At 43.4% G+C, this 19961-nt stretch overlaps 1 protein-coding gene across 5 annotated transcripts in view; it reads left to right on the top strand.

Annotated features, from left to right (window-relative positions):
* AGPAT1 (1-acylglycerol-3-phosphate O-acyltransferase 1) overlaps positions 1-19961 on the top strand; it is a 155397-nt gene that overhangs the window by 123061 nt on the left and 12375 nt on the right. The gene's annotated exons all lie outside the window — the stretch shown is intronic.

Here is a 19961-nt window from a genome sequence, read left to right as displayed (position 1 = left end):
CAAGTCAATGTCAGAAGTGATTCTACTATCTGTCACACTTGAAGGGCCGTGTTCCTGTTCCACAGCATAGATTCTGGTAAGATCGTTTCATTTTATTTCAATATGGGAATGTAATGTTAATGAAAGAAGTCAGGGTCCCAGTGGGACTCATTTTATCTTATGGAATCAAGGGTTAATATCTCCTGTGTGAGGTTATTGAACAGGGGGGACTTTAATCATGTTTGTTATGTGATTCTGTCTGCTAAATGTGTAGTGATACTTGGGCTCAGGGCTATTCGGAACATAACGGCCTATCATCAGATTGCACCTTTTTTTGCTAAGCTTACACAGTGCACCGCATGACCGGGTGTGGTCATGTATTTCCATTTCCATACTTTGATTGAGTGATGACAGAGCGAGTCTGTTCGCTGGTAGTCTGGTTCACAGGAGGTGGTGAGTGACCCAGCCATTGGGGGTGTAAGGTGCCGTTTAGCTTTTGTCCATATTTGCAATCTCCAAGTTAATATTTGCAATCTCCAAGTTATGGAGGATTCTGATTTTTTTAGAGACGGACATCTCCGATTTGGAGTATACGTCTTGTGAGGAGTATGAAATGGCCCGGTTATCCATGCCCAACAGTTATGTTCCGATTGCCGTACTAGAGTACTCTCTTCCCCTGATTCAGGGAGCATAGAGTGCGTTGAGCCATCCGCCCCTGAGGATTCCATGTCCAGTAAGGCGCGTGTCCCAGAATATTCTTTTGCTACGTAAACGGGTGTCCCTAGAGCCGTTACCCAGAAGGCGGCTTGTTTCCTCCAGAGGTTACGGCACGGTTCCGCATGGCCATATCTATGGTGCTGGCGCATTTATATCTCCCAAGAGAAGTGTTCTGTTAACCAGGGTGCGTCAAGCGTGAGATCGCATGAGTCAGTTCGACCTTCTGAGGAAGCAATGGCCTCTGAGGCTTCAGAGGTCCCTTCCTCGGGCCGGGGTCGTCCATCGATCCGGCGAGGGAACATTTTGCCTTCCGTTATAGACTGACACGCCTTTGTGTCCTACTGAGGCATGTTTTGGCGGTGCTGGAGGATTCAGGTCCTGCTGGGCCGAGGGATCCTTAGTCTTCTGTGCCGGAGTGCAAACTAGGTTTGACGTTGGGGGATGAAGTCAATCTCCTTCACGTCGCCGCCTTCTTCTTTTATTGTATCTGTTCCAGAGCTTAGGAGTTTTGGGCCTATAATTGGCTGGTTCCATTGGCGTGCCCATTCTCCTTGGGCGTTCACCCGCGGGTGCTGCCTTTTTTATTTTATTTTGATCTGGTTAGAATGTGTTTAATTTGTTTAAGAAGCTCATGTTTGTTATAGTTCTGGTTTTGAACGTTTCTATCTCTGGAACTGATACTGGCAATTTTGTGGACGCGTGAGCACTTCTTCGGAAGTTGTGCAGTACTATATAATACATAGTTATGTTTATTGTTCATGTTATCGATCCCTTCGGGAATTTTCCTTGGACTGGGGACAGTTTCAGAATGTTCTTGTGCCAGGTCGATCCTGGTCGGGCACTAGATGCTGTTCCTTTATGGTTCATGTCATCCACGTGGTGCTGGTATACTGGTTACCCTGTCAGGTGCTGAGTTCACTTTGATAGGTGTTTGTGTTTTCTTGTTGCCTCCTTGTTAAAAGACGGAGGGCTGCTTAGCAGGACTAAGTGGCCTAGGGGATAACTACCATGCCTAGCAAGGTTCCACCTCCGGGTTTTCTACCTTTTTTGAGGGTTTTTTTCCTGTGGTAGCGTGCCTGATTACTTGGCTCAATATAGGAGTTTAAATACATCCTCATGTGCTACTTTTTAGGGGGTCCCAGAATCGGAGCCTGCTGAGGCTCATTGTGAGAAGCCTTTGGCTGAGGGACTGAGTTTCTCCATTCCCAACGGGTTTGGAGGTTGGATGACCTCTAGGTGTCTGGGGTACAAGTTGGATAGCGTTTTTCGTTTTCCCTCTTGGTAGCTCTGGATGTCTAAATTTTGTGACTAGTGTCTGGCACCTCTCGTAGGTTACCAGGGCTACTTAACCCCTTCTTGGGGGTTGGGTCATCTGGGTTTGGAAGTTTTGGTTTGCTCCTTTTACTTTCTTCTTTAATATGTTTCACTCTTTTATCAGGGGTCAGGGGGGTTTCCCCTTTGTTTTTCCCGGTTTTCTCCCTTGGTCGACTCGTCTGCCCGGAGTTGTGAGGCTCCCATGTAGTTTTCTTTGAGGTACAAGATTTCTGGGAGACTGATCCTGCAAGGATCTTTGAAGATATTGTCATCTTTTCATCCTACGGACTGGTTTGGTGTCTGTCCCTTGTGCCCCGTGGTCGGTAGAGGGGGTTGTTCCCTTCCACTTTCTAAGAAATATTACTCCATGGGTTTCAGCAAGGGGTCCAGGATCAGGTGGCACCTTCGGGTACTGGTTGCCCTCTTCCTTGACATGTTAGGGTGTCTCCTTAGACTCTTTGGTCACTATCTCTTTTGAGATCACTGGATGGTCTTCAGGGGGTTAATACTTCAACCAATTTCGGGTCCTGGGAGTCTGGCTTATGGCCATGTCCTTGTCTGTTATTTCGGATCCGGTTCTGGATCGTTCCTAGGAAACCAGCTGCAGCTCTTTACACCTTAATGTGTGTTCCCATGCTGTTTAAGGTTCATGCCTGGAGGTTTGCAACCTCCGCTTGTCCTTCCAGGGACGAGTTGGGCTAGTTTTGCTGTCTCTCAGCCGAGAATCTACGGTTGTTGTCAGGGGACAACTGTTGCACCTTGATGTGGGCTCGTAGTCGTTGTTTTCACCTGAGCTGTCAGTATCTTATCTATGGTTTTTACCATTTCTTCCTTCTCTTCGCCTAGTCTATGGCTGGGGAAGCGGTTCCTTTGCGTTTAACACCCTTCAGGGAGGTCTTTGAAGGGGTACTGTTTCCTTGAGGCCTCATATGTCCTTCTCTTCTCGTTTCTAAGGTTTCTGCCCTCCTTGCGTGCGAGAGGTCCTGGGGCTGGATTCTGGTACTGGGATGCTTTAGTTCAGTGTCCTATCTCCCTTGTTTGGGAGTGGTCCTTCTTAGGAAGAGGGCTGCGTAGGTGTTCTGGATCCTGAGCTCTCCGTTTTAGATGCCAGCCAGAGTTGTTCTCCCGTGGGTTGGGGTTCTGGCAGCTCTGTTGAGTTTTGACCGTGTGCTCCAGTTACTGCAGGTCTAAGTGGCCTATGGGTTATCTCCCAGTCTAATAGCTGAGGGTTGGAAGTTCGAATCCTACTGTGGCAGCTCTCTGACCTTGTTCCTGCCTACGGTGGGGGGGGGGGGGTCACTGTCCTCCACTGGTTGCATAGGCTGCTGGTGTGGGACGTTCTTCTAGGCTCTGGTATCCTAGACGAGAATTGTCAATATTTTGACATTCTCTGTGGGATGGTCTCCCATGTTGACTTAGGGTCAGCTTTGCTGTCTTGAGGCTGAGTTTGCGAGTTCTTTTTTTCAGAGAGGGCTACGTATTTTCATGTGCTAGCCTTTTTCTCTGATAGGATAATCATCCTTGTCTGCAAGATCCGAATTGCTTCGGGTTAGAGAGGTTCCCTCTCTGGTCTGTGTTGCTAAACCAGAGTACAGGGGAAGCTCGTGGCTCGTAGGGTGTTGTCAGGTCAGAGATCTGAGGACAGACCTTTAGGGTTCTTGGGATTGCACCTTTCGGTGTAGTGTTGATCTCTAGTCCTGATCCTCCTTGGGAGTTCTCCTCTGGGTGGTTGTCTTTCGCAACCTCGGGTTCGCTTTAGTCGTGTTGAGGTTTTTCCTTAGTCGGTGGTCCTTTAGATTCTTCTGGGCCCTCCGTTTCCCCGAACCCCCGTCCCCCCCGGGGGTAGGTGAAGGTTCTTCCTTCAGGTCGGGGGTTAGTTTTTGGGTGCTCGGAAGTCCCACAGGACTTGGCTCCTTGGGGGCTTTTTGTGCTCAATGGATGTAGGGATCTGAATGGTCTCTAGCTCAGCCTTGTAGGTTATTTAACTGATGGGCAGTTACTAGGTCCTTTCAGGTTTTAACCCCTTGTTCTCAGTGTTAGTTTTTTTGTAGGGTGTTGGGTTGTTTCAGGCTGTGGTGCCCTTCGAAGGGGCCGCCTTCTGTTCCCGTGCAGTTAAAGACGGCGGTGTCTGAAACCCTTAGTGCTCTACCTTGCTCTGCTAAAGTTTAAACATAGCTCTCCGGTCCAGGGGACATCCAGTGATTTACTTGATTTGTCTGCTTTTCAAGTATCCCAGGTTGGGTCACACTCTGAGTCTTCAGAGGGTGAAATTTCTGGATCGGAGTCTGCTACCTCTAGGCCACCGGCTGCGGAGGAGCCAGCCTTTAGATTTAAAATTGAACACCTATGTTTTCTTCTAAAGGAGGTTCTATAGACATTAGAGGTTCCAGAGGCCAAGTTGCCTGATGAACCTTGGATCCCTAAATTAGACAGAGTGTACGAGGACAGGGTAGCGAATGGGATAGAATTGGATCCTCCTTTTCCCCTTCGTCTGCCTTTAAAAAATTATTCCTGGACTCTCAGCTGGAATTGTGGGGTACCATCCCTAAAGTGGATGGTGCTATCTCCACATTAGCTAAGCGTACTACTATCCCTCTTGAGGATAGCTCGTCTTTCAGAGAGCTGATGGATAAGAAAATGGAAACTTTTGTATCAGGAAATAATTTCAGCATACAGATATTTATTTCAACCGGCAGCGGCTGTTGCTGGAGCTGCGGCCTACTGGTGCGACTCCTTAGCAGAATTGATCGAGGTGGAGGGTCCCCTCAACGTTATCCAAGAAAGAATTAAGGCTTTGAGAATTGCTAATTCTTTTGTTTGTAAAGCAAACATGCAGATTATTCGCCTGAATGCTAAAATATCTGGTTTCTCAGTGCAGACACGTTGTTCACTCTGGCTGAAGTCCTAGTCTGCGGACATGACTTCTAAGTCTAGACTTCTTTCCCTTTAAGGGAAACATTTTATTTGGTCCAGGCCTGGACTCCATTATCTCCACGGTTACAGGGGGCAAGGGTGCCTATCTACCGCAGGATAAAAAGAACAAATCTAAGGGACAAGGATCTAATTTTCCTTCTGAAAAGTCCCAACGTCAGCAGTCGTCCTCTAAGACCGAGCAAACCAAGAGCAGCACTTCCAGATTATTGCACTTACGTTTGGTCTAGTTACGGCCCCAAGAATCTTTACAAAGGTTCTAGGAGCTCTCCTGGCCGTCGCCAGAACCCAAGGTATAGCTGTAGCTCCCTACTTGGACGACATTCTGGTTCAAGGACCATCCTTTCGTCTAGCAGAGGACCATTTGTTATCTCTTCTCTCTCTTCTTCTATCACATGGATGGAAGATAAACTTAGAGAAGAGTTCTCTCATTCCAAGCACCAGGGTAGAATTCCTGGGTACTAAAATAGATTCAATATCCATGAGGATATTTCTAACCGACCAGAGATGGTGCAAGCTAGCTTTGGCATGTCTTGCCCTCCGGACAAGATATGGGTCGAGGTCCAGGGATCCTCAGGCGGAGCTAATAGATGCATTAGCAGTGCCTTGGAGGTTTAATCTAATCTACTTTTTTCCACCGTTACCACTCCTTCCTCGGGTAGTGGCTGTATCAAGCAGGAGCAGGTGTCGGTAATACTGATTGCTCCATCGTGGCCGCGAAGTACGTGGTTCGCGGACTTAGTGAGGATGTCATATTCTCCTCAATGGAAGTTACCTTGTTGCAGGGATCTGCTGGAACAAGGTCCTTTTGTTGATCAAAATCTAGATTCTCTGAGGCTGACTACGTGGAGATTGAATGCTTAGTCCTAGCCAATAGAGGTTGTTCTGAGAGAGTTATTGCTGCTCTCATCCAAGCTTGTAAGCCGGTTACTCGTCGCATCTATCATAAGGTGTGGAGAACCTACTTATTCTGGTGTGAAGAGCGTGGATTTTCTTGGCATAAGGTTAAGGTTGCCAGGATTCTGCTGTTACTCCAGGATGGTCTGGAGAAGGGTCTTTCGGCCAGTTCCCTGAGGGGACAGATTTCGGCCTCGTCTGTTTTACTGCACAAGAGGCTCTCTGAGCTTCCAGATGTTCAGTCTTTTGTTAAGGCTCTGATTAGGATCAGACCTGTGTTCAGATCTTCGGCTCCCCCTTGGAGTTTGAATCTGGTTCTTAAAGTTTTGCAATCGTTTGAGCCTATGCATGAAATTGGTATTAAGTTGTTGTCCTGGAAAGTTCTCTTTCTTCTGGCTATTGCTTCGGCGCACAGAGTATCTGTGATTGCCGCCTTGCAATGTGAGCCTCCTTATCTGGTTTTCCATTCGGAATAAGGCTGTCCTACGTACTAAGTTAGGGTTTCTCCCTAAAGTTGTGTCAGACCGCAACATCAATCAAAAGATTGTGGTCCATTCTTTGTGTCCTAATCCTTCTTCGAAGGAACGTTTACTTCATAATTTGGACGTGGTTCGTGCCTTGAAGTTTTACCTTCAGGGTACTTAGGATTTTAGACAAACCTCTTCCTTGTTTGTGGCATATTCTGGGAAGCGTAAGGGTCAGAAGGTTTCTTCAACTTCCTTATCTTTTTGGTTGAGGAGTCTTATCCGCTTAGTTTATGAAACAGCATGACATAGACCTCCACAGAGAATTACGGCTCATTCTACTAGAGCAGTGGCTTCCTCTTGAAGAATGAGGCCTCTATGGATCGCGGCTACCTGGTCCTCCTTACACACTTTTTCTAAATTCTACAAGTTTAATTTTTTTGCTTCAGCTAAAGCAGCCTTCAGGAGAAGGGTTTTTGCAGGCTGTGGTGCCCTCAGATTAGGGTTCGCTTCTATTTTTGTCCCTCCTGTTATCATTCAGTGTCCTCTAGAGCTTGGGTATAAGTTTCCCAACAGTAGGGAATGAAGCCGTGGACTCTCCTTATATTAAGAAGCAAAACATAAATTATGCTTACCAGATAATTTCATTTCCCTTTGTATAAGGAGAGTCCATGGCTCCAGCCCGTGTTTCTCCAATGGGTGGCCGCCTAAATTATGTGTTTTCTTCTGGCACCTTTTTTACCCTGATATTTCTACTACTGTTACTTGTTCCCTCGGCAGAATGACTGGGGGATGGGGGAAGTGGTAGAGGTATTTAAGCCTTTGGCTGGGGTGCGTTTGCCTCCTCCTGGTGGCCAGGTTCAGTATTTCCCAACAGTAAGGAATGAAGTTGTGGACTCTCCTTATACAGAAGGAAATTAAATTATCTGGTAAGCATAATTTATGTTTTTGCCCATGGAGTCTGGGGTAATGAATTGCGCTTGAGCACGCATATGTGCCTCTTCACAAACCTGGCACCCAGTTTGCCCTTCGTAACAGGGCATGCATAATAAATATAGCAAAAGGGCTTGGAAATCATTAAATATTTAATATTCGTTTAGAACCTAATGGATAAAAATGTCTTAGCACATGTATATTGATGATTTTAAAATAAAAACATTTCAATTCCTGCAATAAAAAGTGTTGGGTTGACTGTCCCTTTAATCATTTACAGGTGCCAGTTGGTCAATCTCCACATCTTCATATTGGGCACTGCCATCTTAGAGCTTTGTTATTTTTGTGCTGTGTTATAGAAGCAGTAGCATTTCCGTAATTTTTGACAAACCATATTGTGCACTTGATATTGCTCTAGAGTTTTGCAATGGCTGCATTTCTCTATTATTCATATGGCCTTTTTTATATAGTTATATAACTTTAATCTGTGTATAAAACTAGCTGAAAAATGGAAACCTACCACGCTGTGAAAAATCTGCCAACATCAATGATCTGTGAATGTTCACTACTTCTGTCACATGGTGCAAGATGGCGGCACCCAGTATGATAATGTAGAGCTTCACCAGAGCTCCTCTTTAAAATAGGAGACCTACTCTGAAGAGGAAATTATATTCTTTTTCAGCAATTAAAATTAAACATTTTTTAACCTTTTAAAGATTTTGACTAGACTGTCCCTTTAAAGTAACATGAAACCCACATTGTTTCCTTTTCATAATTCTTTTAGAGCAGTGATGGTGGACCTTGACACTCCAGATGTTTCAGAACTAGATATCCCAAGATGCTCAACTGCCTAGGCATCATGGGAAATGTAGTTCTCAAACATCCATGAAGGTTCGCTATCACTGTGATAGAACATACAATTTCTTTCATGTAATTGGCAAGAGTCCATGAGCTAGTGACGTATGGGATATACAATCCTACCAGGAGGGGCATAGTTTCCCAAACCTCAAAATGCCTATCAATACACCTCTCACCACACCCACAATTCAGTTTTACAAACTTTGCCTCCTATGGAGATGGTGAAGTAAGTTTGTGCTTGATTTCTATGATAAGCGCTTCTAAGCATTTTGAAGCCCAATTCCTCTCAGAGTACAGTGTTTGTCAGAGGGATGTGAAGGGAGTATCGCCTATTGATTTTTTAATGGTTTTTCTCACAGAAAATCTGTTAAAGGGATATCTGTTATCGGTCATAGGGATTCATCTCCTACCTCCCTTTTCAGATTGACGATATACTCTTATTCCATTATGTCTGCTGATAGTTTTTAGTACTAGTTTGGCTATCTGCTAAATGTGGATGGGTGTCTCGGTAAGTATGTATCATTATTTAAGAGACTCTCAGCTATGGTTGGCGCTTTATATAAAGTTTTAAATATATGTATTTTACTTATGTTTGCCATGAGTCAGGTCTATGTGTATTTCCCTTTGCAGTCTGGCAGTTTCATTATGGGAATCATGTTTTAGGAAGTTTGTCTTACCTGGGGTATAGCCTTTTTTCCAATTTGACTTGTTTTTTTTTTTCTTTTAAAACTTGCGGGCAAATTAGGCTCACAAGGGCGCAAAATGCTGTTCTTTATTGCGTCATTCTTGGCGCGAGAATCTTTAGGCGCAAATGTGTGTCTATGATGACACAAGTTCATCATTTCCTGCGTCTTAGTTGACGCCAGATTGTTTGGCGCAAAGTTGTGTTTGTTATGATGCAAATTGTGTCATTTCCGGATGTTTGATGATGCCAAAATGTTTTATTTTATTTTACCCCACTTCATATATGCTCCTTGCCTTCTTTATGCTCAGAGGGTTATGCTATTTGCTTTTTTGTCAATTTTAGCATTTGCATTTTTTGCCATTCCTGAAACTGCTATATGTGGAAATAAGATATTTCTGTTTAAATGTTATTTTTTCTTTTACTTTTTACAAGATGTCTCAATCTGATCCTGTCTCAGAAGCTGCTGTAGGAACCATGCTGTCTGAACACAGTTCTACCAAAGCTAAGTGTATCTGTTGTAAAATAGTGGAGATTATATCTCCAGCTGTAGTATGTAAAAGTTGTCATGATAAGCTTTTGCATACAGAAAAAGTTTCTATTAGTGCTAGTACAGTACCTGTTGTTCCCTCAACATCTAATGTACATAATACCCCTATTGATATGAAAAATTATATTGCTGATGCGATACAGAAGGCTATTTCTATGGCTGATGTTGCGGCTGCATCAACTTTTTGGTTGGATAGCTTAGCACATCGGGAAAAAGATTCTGATTTGCATAGCATTGTTTGTTTGCTTCAAACATGCTAATCATTTTATCTGTGATGCTATTTTTTATATCATCAAGATTGATGTTAAATCTATGTCTTTGGCTATTTTAGCTAGAAGAACTTTATGGCTCAAATCATGGAATGCTGAAATGGTATCTAAATCTAGGTTACTATCTCTATCATTCCAGGGTAATAATTTGTTTGGTTAACAGTTGGATTCTATTATTTCTACTATTACTGTATGTATGTATGTATGTATTGGGTACTTGTAAAGTGCAGCTAATCACCCATAAGGGTCTCAAAGCACTGCCCAATTGCTCGACCTCGGAAGGATGAAAGGCTGAGTGGACCTCACCGGGGATCGAACCTGCAACCCTTGGGTTGCTACAGAGCTCAGCCACAGTGCCTTAGCATGCACTGCCTTAGCATGCTGAGCTATCTGTCCGGCTCTGGGGGGAAGGGAGTTATTTTGCCCAATGTAAAAAGTCAAGGATTAATCCAAAGCTTCTAATCGTTTCGTTCCTTTAGTCAGAATAGAGAACAGAAAACCACTCCTTCTCCTAAGGACTCTGGCTCCAATTGGAAGCCATCTTCGAGTTGGAATAAATCCAAGCCTTATTAGAAAAAAAAATCAGCCCCCAAGACTGCATGAAGGTGCGGCCTTTGATCCAGTTCTGCTGGTGGAGGGCAGATTGACATTATTTCAAGACGTTTGGGCAGGTTACATTCAGAATCATTGGATTCAGAATATTGTCTCTCAGGCGTATTGAATAGGTTTCAGAAGATTTCCTGTGAGAAGATTTTTTTTCTCTCTCACATTCCAACAAATCCTGTTAAAGCTCAGGCTTTTCTGAAGTGTGTTTCAGATCTAGAGCTTTCAGAGGTAATTGTACCAGTTCTACTTCTGGAACAGGGTCTGGGTTTTTATTCAATTCTATTCATTGTCTCGAAGAAGGAAATTTCTTTTAGACCAGTTCTGGATCTGAAGTTTTTGAATCAATTTGTAAGGGTCCCAACTTTCGAAATGGTGACTATAAGGACTATTCTGCCTTTTGTTCAGCAAGGTCATTACATGGCCTCAATAGACTTACAGGATGCGTATCTTCACATTCCGATTCATCCAGACCACTATCAGTTTCTGAGATTCTCTTTTCTCTTGTTAAGTGTAGTCAGTCCACGGGTTATCCATTACTTATGGGATTATATCTCTTCCCCAACAGGAAGTTGCAAGAGGATCACCCAAGCAGAGCTGCTATATAGCTCCTCCCCTCACATGTCATATCCAGTCATTCTCTTGCAAGCTAACTAAAGATAGGTCGTTGTGAGAGGTCTGTGGTGTTTTTAAACTTAGTTTATTTCTTCAATCAAAAGTTTGTTATTTTAAATGGCACCGGAGTGTGCTGTTTGTTTCTCAGGCAGCATTAGAAGAACAATCTGCCTGCGTTTTCTATGATCTTAGCAGACGTAACTAAGATCCACTGGCTGTTCTCGCACATTCTGAGGAGTGAGGTAACTTCAGAAAAGGGGAATAGCATGCAGGGTCCCCCTGCAAACGAGGTATGTGTAGTAAATTATTTTTCTAAGCAATGGAATTGACTGAGAAATTACTGCTGATACCAATGTAATGTAAGTTCAGCCTTAAATGCAGTGGTAGCGACTGGTATTAGGCTGAGGAGTGTGTGTACACTGAAGTATTTTTCTAGGGAATGGAATTTGACTCAGAAAATACTGTTAATACTGAAGTAATGTGTGAGCCTTAACTGCAGTAAAAGCGACTGGTAGCAGGCTTATTAATAACACTTCATAACTTTTAAAATGTATGTTCAAACGTTTACTGGCATGTTAATCGTTTTTTGTAAGGTACTTGGTGATAAAACTTATTGGGGCATGATTTTTACCACATGGCTAACTTTGGTTTCTGCATAGAAACAGTTAACTGAGCTTCCCCACTGTTGTAATATGAGTGGGAGGGGCCTATTTTAGCGCTTTTTTGCGCAGTAAAAATTCAGTCACAATCTTCCTACTTCATCCTCCATGATCCAGGACGTCTCTAGAGATCTCAGGGGTCTTCAAAATTCATTTTGAGGGAGGTAATCAGTCACAGCAGACCTGTGACAGTGTGTTTGACTGTGATAAAAACGTTAATTATTAAATTGTTATCCGTTTTTGGGTATTAAGGGGTTAATCATCCATTTGCTGGTGGGTGCAATCCTTTGCTAACTTAATACATTTACTGTGAAAATTTGGTTGCTATAACTAATTTGGTTCATGGTTATTTCAACTGTGACAGCTTTTTGTGCTTCTTAAAGGCACAGTAGCGTTTTTTATATTGCTTGTAAATTTATTTGAAAAGTATTTTCCAAGCTTGCTAGTCTCATTGCTAGTCTGTTTAAACATGTCTGACACAGATGAATCTGTTTGTTCACTATGTATGAAGGCCAATGTGGAGCCCCATAGAAGGTTGTGTACTAAATGCATTGATGTAACTTTAAATAAAAGTCAGTCTTTACATGCAAAGAAATTATCACCAGACAACGAGGGGGAAGTTATGCCGACTAACTCTCCTCACGTGTCAGTACCTTCGCCTCCCGCTCAGGAGGTGCGTGATTTTGTGGCGCCAAGTACATCAGGGAGGCGCTTACAAATCACTTTGCAAGACATGGCTACTGTTATGACAGAAGTATTATCTAAATTGCCAGAATTAAGAGGCAAGTGTGATAGCTCTGGGTTAAGGACAGAGCGCGCTGATGATGTGAGAGCCATGTCCGATACTGCGTCACAATTTGCAGAACATGAAGACAGAGAGCTTCATTCTGTGGGTGACGGATCTGATCCAGGGAGACTGGATTCAGAGATTTCTAATTTTAAATTTAAGCTTGAGAACCTCCGCATATTGCTAGGGGAGGTATTGGCAGCTCTGAATGATTGTAACACGGTTGCAATTCCAGAAAAATTATGTAGGTTGGATAGATACTATGCGGTACCGGTGTGTACTGACGTGTTTCCTATACCTAAAAGGCTTACAGAGATTATTAGCAAGGAGTGGGATAGACCCGGTGTGCCTTTTTCCCCTCCTCCCATATTTAGGAAAATGTTTCCTATAGACCCCACCACACGAGACTTATGGCAGACGGTCCCTAAGGTGGAGGGAGCGGTTTCTACTTTAGCTAAGCGTACCACTATCCCGGTGGAGGATAGTTGTGCCTTTTCAGATCCAATGGATAAAAAATTAGAAGGTTACCTTAAGAAAATGTTTGTTCAACAAGGTTTTATCTTACAGCCCCTTGCATGCATTGCGCCTGTCACTGCTGCGGCGGCATTCTGGTTTGAGTCTCTGGAAGAGGCCATTCGCACAGCTCCATTGGATGAAATTATGAACAAGCTTAAAGCACTTAAGCTAGCTAACGCATTTGTTTCTGATGCCGTCGTACATTTAACCAAACTTACGGCTAAGAACTCCGGATTCGCCATCCAAGCGCCCAGAGCGCTATGGCTTAAATCCTGGTCAGCTGACGTGACTTCTAAATCTAAATTGCTTAATATTCCTTTCAAAGGGCAGACCTTATTCGGGCCCAGCTTGAAAGAAATTATCGCTGACATTACAGGAGGTAAGGGCCATGCTCTACCTCAGGACAGGGCCAAATCAAAGGTCAAACAGTCTAATTTTCGTGCCTTTCGTAACCTCAAGGCAGGAGCAGCATCAACTTCCTCCGCTCCAAAACAGGAAGGAGCTGTTGCTCGTTACAGACAGGGCTGGAAAACTAACCAGTCCTGGAACAAGGGCAAGCAGGCCAAAAAACCTGCTGCTGCCCCTAAGACAGCATGAAGAGAGGGCCCCCTATCCGGAAACGGATCTAGTGGGGGGCAGACTATCTCTCTTCGGCCAGGCTTGGGCAAGAGATGTCCAGGATCCCTGGGCGTTGGAGATCATATCTCAGGGATATCTTCTGGACTTCAAAGCTTCTCCTCCACAAGGGAGATTTCATCTTTCAAGGTTATCAGCAAACCAAATAAAGAAAGAGGCGTTTCTACGCTGTGTACAAGACCTCTTACTAATGGGGGTGATCCACCCAGTTCCGCGGACGGAACACGGGCAGAGATTCTATTCAAATCTGTTTGTGGTTTCCAAGAAAGAGGGAACCTTCAGACCAATCTTGGACTTAAAGATCCTAAACAAATTCCTAAGAGTTCCATCATTCAAAATGGAAACTATTCGAACCATCCTACCCATGATCCAAGAGGGTCAGTACATGACCACTGTGGACTTAAAGGATGCCTACCTTCACATACCGATTCACAAGGATCATTATCGGTACCTAAGATTTGCCTTCCTAGACAGGCATTACCAGTTTGTAGCTCTTCCCTTCGGGTTAGCTACGGCTCCAAGAATCTTTACAAAGGTTCTGGGCTCACTTCTGGCGGTACTAAGACCGCGAGGCATAGCGGTGGCTCCGTACCTAGACGACATTCTGATACAAGCGTCAAGTTTTCAAGCTGCCAAGTCTAATACAGAGATAGTTCTGGCATTTCTGAGGTCGCATGGGTGGAAGGTGAACGTGGAAAAGAGTTCTCTATTACCACTCACAAGAGTTCCTAGGGACTCTTATAGATTCTGTAGAGATGAAAATTTACCTGACGGAGGCCAAGTTATCAAAACTTCTAAATGCTTGCCGTGCCCTTCATTCCATTCCACACCCGTCAGTAGCTCAGTGCATGGAAGTAATCGGCTTAATGGTAGCGGCAATGGACATAGTACCATTTGCGCGACTGCATCTCAGACCGTTGCAATTGTGCATGCTAAGTCAGTGGAATGGGGATTATTCAGATTTGTCCCCTCTACTAAATCTGGACCAAGAGACCAGAGATTCTCTTCTATGGTGGCTTTCTCGGCCCCACCTGTCCAAGGGGATGACCTTTCGCAGGCCAGATTGGACGATTGTAACAACAGACGCCAGCCTTCTAGGTTGGGGCGCAGTCTGGAATTCCCTGAAGGCTCAGGGATCATGGACTCAGGAGTAGAAACTCCTCCCAATAAATATTCTGGAGTTAAGAGCAATATTCAATGCTCTTCTAGCTTGGCCTCAGTTAGCAACTCTGAGGTTCATCAGATTTCAGTCGGACAACATCACGACTGTGGCTTACATCAATCATCAAGGGGGAAACAGGAGTTCCCTAGCGATGTTGGAAGTCTCAAAGATAATTCACTGGGCAGAGTCTCACTCTTGCCACCTGTAAGCAATCTACATCCCAGGCGTGGAGAACTGGGAGGCGGATTTTCTAAGTCGCCAGACTTTTCATCCGGGGGAGTGGGAACTTCATCCGGAGGTCTTCGCTCAACTGATTCATCGTTGGGGCAAACCAGATCTGGATCTCATGGCGTCTCGCCAGAACGCCAAGCTTCCTCATTACGGATCCAGGTCCAGGGACCCGAGAGCGGCGCTGATAGATGCTCTAGCAGCCCCTTGGGTTTTCAAGATGGCTTATGTGTTTCCACCGTTTCCGCTGCTGCCTCGACTGATTGCCAAGATCAAATAGGAGCATCAGTGATTCTGATAGCGCCTGCGTGGCCACGCAGGACCTGGTATGCAGACCTAGTGGACATGTCGTCCTGTCCACCATGGTCTCTGCCTCTGAGGCAGGACCTTCTAATTCAGGGTCCTTTCAACCATCCAAATCTAATTTCTCTGAGGCTGACTGCATGGAGATTGAACGCTTGATTCTATCAAAGCGTGGCTTCTCGGAGTCGGTTATTGATACCTTAATACAGGCTAGGAAACCTGTTACCAGAAGAATTTACCATAAGATATGGCGTAAATATTTGTATTGGTGTGAATCCAAGAGTTACTCATGGAGTAAGGTTAGGATTCCTCTTTTCTACAAGAGGGTTTAGAAAAGGGCTTATCCGCTAGTTCGTTAAAAGGACAGATTTCTGCTCTGTCTATTCTTCTACACAAGCGTCTGGCAGAAATTTCAGGCTTTTTGTCAGGCTTTGGCTAGGATTAAGCCTGTGTTTAAGACTGTTGCTCCGCCGTGGAGCTTAAACTTAGTTCTTAACGTCCTGCAAGGCGTTCCATTTGAACCCCTTCATTCCATTGATATTAAGCTGTTATCTTGGAAAGTTCTGTTTTTGATGGCTATTTCCTCGGCTCGAAGAGTCTCTGAGTTATCTGCCTTACATTGTGATTCTCCTTATCTGATTTTTCATTCAGACAAGGTAGTTCTGCGTACTAAACCTGGGTTCTTACCTAAGGTAGTTTCTAACAGGAATATCAATCAAGAGATTGTTGTTCCATCATTGTGTCCATCATTGTGTCCTAACCCTTCTTCAAAGAAGGAACGACTTTTGCATAATCTGGACGTAGTCCGTGCCCTGAAGTTCTATTTGCAGGCAACTAAAGATTTTCGTCAAACTTCTTCCCTGTTTGTCGTTTACTCTGGACAGAGGAGAGGTCAAAAGGCTTCGGCTACCTCTCTCTCTTTTTGGCTTCGTAGCATAATACGTTTAGCCTATGAGACTGCTGGACAGCAGCCTCCTGAAAGAATTACAGCTCATTCTACTAGAGCTGTGGCTTCCACCTGGGCCTTTAAAAATGAGGCTTCTGTTGAACAGATTTGCAAGGCTGCGACTTGGTCTTCACTTCACACTTTTTCAAAGTTTTACAAATTTGACACTTTTGCTTCTTCGGAGGCTATTTTTGGGAGAAAGGTACTTCAGGCAGTGGTTCCCTCCGTTTAAAGTTCCTGCCTTGTCCCTCCCTTCATCCGTGTACTTTAGCTTTGGTATTAGTATCCCATAAGTAATGGATGACCCGTGGACTGACTACACTTAACAAGAGAAAACATAATTTATGCTTACCTGATAAATTTATTTCTCTTGTAGTGTAGTCAGTCCACAGCCCGCCCTGTCTTTTAAGGCAGATCTAAATTTTTAATTAAACTCCAGTCACCACTGCACCCTATGGTTTCTCCTTTCTCGTCTTGTTCCGGTCGAATGACTGGATATGACATGTGAGGGGAGGAGCTATATAGCAGCTCTGCTTGGGTGATCCTCTTGCAACTTCCTGTTGGGGAAGAGATATAATCCCATAAGTAATGGATGACCCGTGGACTGACTACACTACAAGAGAAATAAATTTATCAGGTAAGCATAAATTATGTTTTCTAGACAAGCCTTACCAATTTGTTGCTCTTCCATTTGGCCTAGCGACAGCTCCAAGAATCTTTTCGTAGGTTCTCTGTGCCCTTCTATCTGTAATCAAAGAGCAGGGTATTGCGGTGTTTCCTTATTTGGACGATATTTTGGTACTGGCTCAATCTTTTCATTTAGCAGAATCTCACACAAATCAGCTTGTGTTGTTTCTTCAAAAATATGGTTGGAGAATCAAGTTACCAAAGAGTTTCTTGATTCCTCAGACAAGGGTCACCTTTTTAGGTTTCCAGATAGATTCAGTGTCCATGACTCTGTCTTTAACAGACAAGAGACAAATGAAATTGGTTTCTGCCCGTCGAAACCTTCAGTCTCGATCATTCCCTTCAGTGGCTATGTGCATGGAAGTTTTAGGTCTCATGACTGCAGCATCGGACGCAATCCCCTTTGCTCGTTTTTATATGAGACCTTTGCTGCTTTGCATGCTGAATCAATGGTGCAGGGATTATACTCTCTCTGTCCTGGTGGTTGGACCATCATCAGATTATTCAAGATTATTCAGATTATTCCTGGACTGTGATTTCAACAGATGCAAGTCTCACAGATTGGGGAGCTGTCTGGGGGTCTCTGACAGCACAAAGAGTTTGGAATCCTCAAGAGGCGAGGTTACCAATCAATATTTTAGAACTCTGTGCTATTTTCAGGGCTCTTCAGGCTTGGCCTCTATTAAAGCGAGAATCATTTATTCATTTTCAGACAGACAATATCACAACTGTGGCATATGTCAATCATCAGGGTGGGACTCGCAGTCCTTTAGCGATGAAAGAAGTATCTCGGACATTTTCTGTGATACATATTCCAGGTATAGACAATTGGGAAGCGGATTATCTTAGTCGTCAGTCTTTACATCCAGGGGAGTGGTCTCTCCATCCAGATGTATTTTGTCAGATTGTACAGATGTGGGGTCTTCCTGAAATAGATCTGATGACTTCCCATCTAAACAAGAAGCTTTCCAGGTACCTTTCCAGGTCCAGGCTTCCTCAGAGATGGTGGATGCGTTAGCAGTTCCTTGGTTTTACCAACCTGCTTACATTTTTCCGCCTTTAGTTCTTCTTCCAAGGGTGATCTCCAAGATCATAATGGAACAATCACATTTGTTTCTGATAGCACCAGCATGGCCTCACAGGTTTTGGTATGCGGGTCTTGTCCGGATGTCCAGTTGCCAACCTTGGCCACTTCCTTTAAGGCCAGACCTTCTGTCTCAAGGGCAGTTTTTCCATCAGGAAATTGAACGCTTAGTTCTTAGTCATAGAGGTTTCTCTGACTCAATGATTAATACTATTCTACAGGCTCCTAAGTCTAATTTAAGGAAGATTATTATCGGGTTTGGAAAGCCTATATTTCATGGTGTTTTTCTCATAAATTCTCTTGGCATTCTTTTAGAATTCCTAGAATTTTACAGTTTCTTCAAGATGGTTTAGATAAAGGTTTGTCTGCAAGTACTTTGAAAGGACAAATCTCTGCTCTTTCTGTTTTATTTCATAGAAAGATTGCTAAGCTTCCTGATATTCACTGTTTTGTTCAGACTTTGGTTTGTATAATCCTGTTATTAAAGCAATCTCTCCTCCTTGGAGTCTTAATTTGGGTTTGAAGGCTTTGCAGGCTCCTCCTTTTGAGCATATGCATTCTTTGGATATTAAACTACTTTCTTGGAAATTGTTGTTTATTTTAGCTATCTCTTCAGCTAGACAAGTTTCTGAATTGTCTGCTCTCTCTTGTGAGTCTCCTTTTCTGATTTTCCATCAGGATAAGGCTGTTTTGCGGACTTCGTTTACATTTCTTCCTAAGGTTGTGAATTCTAACAACATTAGTAGGGAAATTGTTGTTCCTTCCTTGTGTCCTAATCCTAGGAAAACTCTTGAAAGATCTTTACATTCTTTGGATGTTGTAAGAGCTTTGAAATATTATGTCGAAGCTACTAAAGATTTCAGGAAGACTTCTAGTCTATTTGTTGTTTTTTTCTGGTCCTAGGAAAGGTCAGAAAGTCTGCCATTTCTTTGGCATCTTAGTTAAAGCTTTTGATTCATAAGGCTTATTTGGAGGCGGGACAGTCTTCGCCTCAGAGAATTACAGCTCATTCTACTCGTTCAGTCACCACTTCTTGGGCTTTTAAGAATGAAACTTTGGTTGATCAAATTTGCAAAGCAGCAACTTGGTCTTCTTTGCATATATTTACTAAATTCTACCGTTTTGATGTATTCGCTTCTTCTGAAGCAGTCTTTGGTAGAAAAGTTCTTCAGGCAGCTGTCTCAGTTTGATTCTTCTGCTTATGATTTAAGTTTTTCTTTTACAAGATATGACGAGTCCACGGATTTCATCCTTACTTATGGAATTATGCCTCCTGGTCAGCAGGAGGAGGCAAAGAGCACCACAGCAGAGCTGTATATATAGCTCCTCCCTTCCCTCCCACTCAAGTCATTCTCTTTGCCTGTGTTAGTGATAGGAAGAGGTAAAGTGAGGTGTTAGTTTAGATTCTTCAATCAAGAGTTTATTATTTTTAAATGGTGCCAGTGAGTACTTTTTTTTTTTCAGGGTAGAGAATCAGGTGTTTCAACTATGGGAACTGAGGATATTCTACATTCTGGCTTCACTCCCCATGCTGGTGCTGCCCTGCTGATGGTCTTATCAGATACTACATAAGGCCCTATTTGTCCCCACAGATCTACAGGAGGTAATACCAAGGGACCTCTTCTTCGTGTGGGACTGGTTCATAATGTGAAACACTGAGGTATGTACAGTCTTTTTATTCTGGGGAGACAGAGTAACTCAGATCAGACTGGACGCTAATTGCTGCATAAGGGGTAATCAACTTGCAAAAGTGTTATTTGCCTTGCTGTTTTTTCCTCTTATACGAACTAGAGTGTGTATGGGCAGATATCATTAAAGGGACACTAAACCCAAATTTTTTATTTCGTGATTTAGATAGAGCATGCAATTTTAAGCAACTTTCTAATTTACTCCTATTATCAATTTTTCTTCATTCTCTTGCTATCTTTATTTGAAAAAGAAGGCATCTAAGCTTTTTTTCTTGGTTCAGCACTCTGGACAGCAGTTCTTTATTGGTGGATGAATTTATCCACCAATCAGCAAGGACAACCCAGGTTGTTCACCAAAAATGCGCCGGCATCTAAACTTACATTCTTGCATTTCAAATAGATACCAAGAGAATAAAGAAAATTTGATAATTGGAGTAAATTAGAAAGTTGCTT

Source organism: Bombina bombina, chromosome 7 (assembly GCF_027579735.1).
Source record: "Bombina bombina isolate aBomBom1 chromosome 7, aBomBom1.pri, whole genome shotgun sequence".
NCBI lineage: Eukaryota > Metazoa > Chordata > Amphibia > Anura > Bombinatoridae > Bombina > Bombina bombina.
This window is presented reverse-complemented; position numbering and strand designations above follow the sequence as displayed.